At 43.6% G+C, this 5,667-nt stretch overlaps 1 protein-coding gene across 3 annotated transcripts in view; it reads right to left on the reverse strand.

Moving 5' to 3' along the window:
• The window catches only part of zbtb16a (zinc finger and BTB domain containing 16a), a 249,362-nt gene extending 246,966 nt beyond the window's left edge, over window positions 1-2,396 (reverse strand). For 2 of the 3 annotated variants that reach the window (XM_078199026.1, XM_078199028.1), the window contains exon 1: window positions 2,264-2,396. The gene's annotated coding sequence lies outside the window, so the exon portion shown is untranslated. The remainder of the gene's footprint in view (window positions 1-2,263) is intronic. The other variant, XM_078199027.1, reaches the window with a different exon arrangement.
• Window positions 2,397-5,667: the final 3,271 nt, after the last annotated feature.

Consider the following 5,667-nt stretch of genomic DNA (forward strand, 5'->3'; position numbering starts at 1 on the left):
ATAGAAGCCTCAATATGGGGGCAGAATCCGTTTGACAATCGGTGTTAAAGCTTTGCCCCCGGGAGGGCTGGGGGGCGGGGTTGGGAAAGGACATCTTCACAATCCACTGGCCCCTCACACTCACTCTGCTCCCTATTAATCCACTCATTGATTTTAAAAAGTCGTGAATGATTATTTAATATCAGCAGCGGCAGGGGGCGAGGGGCCGGTGCGATTCACCCAGACGGATCCCACAAGGAGGTGCTGTTGGCTTGGCCATCGGGAATATTTGTAGAGAAATCTATCCGGAATAAAGCTCTCTCTCTCTGGACTGACACATGAACATGTGTCACTTACCGAGCCGGACAGAATCATTGTGAAAGAGAAGGGAAATCCCCCCCACACGTTCTCCAACTCCTGGTTATACCTTCAGATAAAAAGGCAAGGTGGCCAAAACCGCACGTGCCCTCTGTGGGAATATCGATGGAGAAATTAAGTGCAAGAAGCGGAACGCAAAAGCTTTGAGCAGTGACTTGTAAACCCACTGATTAAACCCGGAGCGAGTCTCCTGCCTCTCAATCCGGTTCGAATTCTGAACTCTCCCTTCAAGAAGATATCCCGCACGGAAGTAAATCAGTCGAATAATAAATAACAGGACGGGCAGAACTCCCAAAACACAACCAGTAAATGGTGGAAGAGTCAGGCACCTTCACTAAAAACAATTTACTGTAATTGTAATTATTAACTGGGCTCAATATTTAAACCATCCCACTAATATAGTCTGCCACCTGTCTGCACCACATAACTTCAGCATGCAATGAACGCAAATATATCTCGTCTCGGCTCCCAAATATTACAACCTGGTTAATCAACAGCCTTTTTGTTTAAAATTCAGTACTTTTCCCCCCACCCCCCAAGCGTCTTCAGATAAGCCCAATGTATCTTAACTAAATGATAATGCATTAAAATGTTGCCATGTGTTATGGTAACAGTCGGGATTGATATATAAACAGTTGCCACTTAAATCAACATTTTAACTTCGGAAGTCCTGTATGTGTGTTTGTGTATAAAAAGGTGTTCTCCATCATGAACACTGACGAACCGAACGCTCCAGTGACAACGACCCCAAACTCGCTGTGTCCTCCTCCCTGCCCTCTGTCTCTGCTACCCCCATCCCTCCTTCCCAGGTCCCCTTATCCTTTCTCTCCATCCCTTCTCTCTTTCTATCTCACTTCTCCCTTTTTCCCCATCTTCATTCCCCCTATCCACCCCTCCACCTCTTCCAGACGTCCCCCCCCCCCTCAAGTCAGTTCCTCACCCCCCCTCAAAATCAATCACTCGACAACCCATTCTGTTAGATTCAGAATTTGTAATTAGATGCGCAATTCCCAACCATTTTACAAATAGATTCAATTAATTGAAAGGGGGAAGAGAGAAATCGCACAATTCACAGGAAGGGAATTACATGTCATAGATATTAAAGCTCTACAGAAAATGTGTGTGTGTAACGGGACTTTCCCCATCCCCACACGGTTAAAATATCACCAACCACAAGCCGAGAGCGAAGGATTTAAAAAAAAACCCAACTCCCCTCCCTCCTCTCCCCAGAACGAAGCGTGAGATTCCCAAGCGACTTCCCAATCGTCCCTCTGCCGGTGTGAATAGCTCAGAGAGCGGGCACCACACTGGGGGGGACAGAGAGCCCGCCATCCGTGTTAAAACACACAGATACACACACACACACCCGCTCCCCCTCCTCCTTTCAGACTGACCACCGCGGAAAAGAAATCACATTTAAATCACCCAGCCGGCGACTCACTCATAATGCAACCGGGGGAAGAGGAATTACACAGGGGAAGGGGGGGGGGGGGGGGGTTACAAATCCGAGTAACAAAGGCGCAGCTCCCGCACGTTCTAAATGTATTTCACACTGCTTTCCAGTGGCTGCATTAGCCACTGAGGGACACCAGCCAGTATCTCCCCATCAAGTGAGTTTCCTGGACAAAATATTTCCTCTACAAACAAAGAATCCAAATATGTATATTTTATATACATACACACACACACGAATATATATATATATATATGCAAGCTTCCAAACACGCAAAATGTACTAAGAGTCGAACACACACAATTACAATCATCACACAAGCCGGCTAGTTACAATATTTTTTTTTGCGTTGCATACCTTTTCTCCTCTCTCTCTAAATAAATACGTTTGCTTTTTTTATACAAATACAATCGTCTTTTCATTCAACAGCAGCCTCAATCTGGAGGTACTTACCGAATTATGCACGCTATTATTAGCGCAGCATACAAAACAGTTCACAGTACGCGCCGCACTCACACACATCCACCTCTGTGGGTGCATGTAGCAAATCAACAGATTGGAAACGTCATCCCCTCGCGTCTCCGAATGAATCAAGTCCACATCAAGAGAGCCGGAGCCGACCGTCTAAAGCTGCAGCCCTGTGACAGCCGCGGGGGCTGCCATCTTTGATGCTGGCTCCAGCCACCACCATCACCTCCTCCTCCCCCCCCCCCCCCCCCCCCGTTCCCATAGGTTTCGAGTTCCCCCAAACACAGTATCACCTTGATAATAAAGTTTGTTTCCTTTCAACCCCCCTCTACTTTCCCGGTAATTCTGTACGGGGGGGGGGGGGGGGGGAAGACCACACGTGTGACATTAAACCTGATCAGGGATGGCTGGTACAGTCCAGAGCTGTAGCTGATTCCTATAATTGGGGAACCCGCTGTTGATATTGCGAAGAAGTAGATGCTAGGATGGTTGCTGTTGTTTGTGTGACTATATTGGATTTTAATAATAGTTTGTGCGTGACTATATTGAATTGTAATACTACTGTTTGTGTGACTATATTGAGTTTTGATGCTTTTATTTGTAACTATATTGAATTTAGTACAATTATTTGTGACTATATTGAGTTTTAATACTATTATTTGTGACTATCTTGAATTGTAATACTACTGTTTGTGTGACTATGTTGGATTTTAATATACAGCAACACAAAAAAAGCCAACTTTTCAAAGGCAGCTCTACCATCTAAAGCTCATCCTGAGATTCCGCACCGCGTTATTGGGGAAGCGTTCACCTCTCCAGAACTCCCATTTGGCCAGGCGGTCATTTAGCTGCAGTCGCAAGCGCTCATCGAGTTGTGTTCCCCGCCCAATGCAAAACCAACAGTAATCCAGAGAAACCCATCGTTTCAAACTCCGTTTCCCACAAACTCCGCTTCAGTCTGAATAAAGCTGCTGCGACGACAATGATAAACGCGTTTTAGCCTCGCAAGAGTGAACACAAAAAATCATGCAGCCAAAACTCCAACAGTAATATTCAGCTCCCATACCTGATGGATATTTTAAAGATGCAAAGATACTTTAGATATCAGAAACTTTTGTCAAATATTATTTACTGCATTAAATCATGCGGTCACCGCATAAATAACTTCACTTTGACGTGTAGTTAAATATTGAATTAAGAAACGAATAAAAATCTGCTGGTTCACGGAAAGAGAATGCGACTGGATTATGTTCCATGTTGCAATGGGAAAGTTTACCAAATCCGTTTCAAACAAGCATGTTTTCTTTTGCGCGCGCGAGTAAGCTTTATTGAAAATCAGAATTCTATTACAAAGCCAAAATCAGAACTTGCATAAAATAAGAGTGACTTGCGCTGATTAAAACACAATTATGTGTATATATATAAATCTAAAAGCACGTGGTAGGTCATTACAACACCACCAACCACAAATATTGCAAGCCAGGACACTATTACAGATTGTGTGCGCAGGAAATCACTAACAAATGAAACAAGCAAGATGTAACGGCACGATTTGATTCCCATGTACCTTCTTAAAAACACAATATCCATTTACTAAGTTATTATTACCTTTCTACGACAACTATCAGACTTTGATCGGTGCTGTTAGCAATCACCCTGTGGCATCACTAACTGGATAGAAAGAGTCACTATACTCCAGATGATTCAGTGGCCTCCCTATTCTATCCTAGGGCGGGCACAGTGGTTAGCACTACTGCCTCACAGCACAAGAGACCCAGGTTCAATTCCCAGCTTGGGTCACTGTCTGTGTGGAATTTGCACGTTCTCCCCGTGTCTGCGTGGGTTTCCTCCGGGTGCTCTGCTTTCCTCCCACAATCTGAAAAATGTGCTGGTTAGGTGCATTGACCCAAACAGGCACTGACTGAAGTGTGGTGACTAGGGGATTTTCACAGTAACTTCATTGCACTGTAAATGTAAGCCTTGTGACTAATAAAATAAACTTTTTAAAAAACTTTTTAAATTGTATGCTATAAGTGCCTAGACCATGACTGTATTTGAACATTTCGTATTATTCCTTACTCTTCTGTAAGAATCATTTGCTCTATTACTGCTGGCTTTATATTTTAGTTGTTGTATTAATGACAGTACATAAATATTCAGAATAATAGACTTTTGACCATTACTGACAAAGAGACATGGGCCTGAATTTTCCAATCGTTCACACCAGAGGGATTTTCCCATCCCGCTGCAGTGAACAGAGATTTGGCTTGTCGCCAAATTCGTGTCTTCACTGCAGCGTGGCGTGAGCAGGTGGTGAGATCAAACCCATTTTGTCCAAGCTTTTCTTCTCGCGCCCTTCAGGACAGATGCAAGAATACCAAATTTCAAGGGTGACAACAAGTTATACTGCACGAGAAGAGGGTGCTGATTGGTTGGCAAGTGCACTACAGACTTTACATTTGTTGGAAGTCATTCGATTACAGGCTTCATACACGTGTCAAAGGATTATTACTATCTGGTGGTCTGTATATATTACTGACTATATTTTAAGGAGGTACAATGCTATTTCCATATATATGTAAGTACTCACATGACTGCTGAAGGACAGTACATTAAGGCAACCTTGTCTGCTCTCTCATGTGCACATAAAAGATTCCACTACACTATTGTGGAGAAAGTGTCCGAGCAAATATGTACCCCTCTATCAATCACCACAAAAAACAGATGATCTGGCATTTGTCACATTGCTGCTTGCGGGAGTTCGCTGTGCGCAAATTAGTTGTTGCCTTTCCAACCTTACAACAGTGACTATGTTTCAAAAATACTCCGTTGGTTTTAAAGCACTTTTGGGGGAGTCAACTTAATATTGACAATGCCATTACTAACTGTGTACCATTGCCATGTGGTCGACGGTATGGGTAAAATGTAATGTTAGTGCCAGTGTGGTGTGTGTCCTTAAACATGCACATGTCAGAACATACACAGCTGTATTAACTAACAGACCAACCTGACACACATTAAATAATCACCAGGGATATCATGTACAGGAAGGTCCGGGCACACTATTGGAAAAACGTGCGAGTTGGTTACACAACTGAATTATAAATCAAAAGGAATGCGCGAAATATGACATCTTAAGGAATTGGGGCAGCAAGTCAACCAGGGAGGAGATATCCCGCAGTAACTCCACCTGCTTAACTCACTCCTGGAAGGAAACTGTGTGAGAAAAATTAAAATAGTTTTGCTTTTTAAACAAGCGGGTCAAACAGAAATGGGGGCCAGGAAACGCTCCAAACATTGGGAAAACATTAATCTCATCCTGCTAGTTTGAATGACAGAGCAGCTCATGGGTTTCCCCGGGAAATCCCGTTTGGAAACTCGCTAGCTTC

Source organism: Mustelus asterias, chromosome 27 (assembly GCF_964213995.1).
Source record: "Mustelus asterias chromosome 27, sMusAst1.hap1.1, whole genome shotgun sequence".
Taxonomy (NCBI): Eukaryota; Metazoa; Chordata; class Chondrichthyes; order Carcharhiniformes; family Triakidae; genus Mustelus; species Mustelus asterias.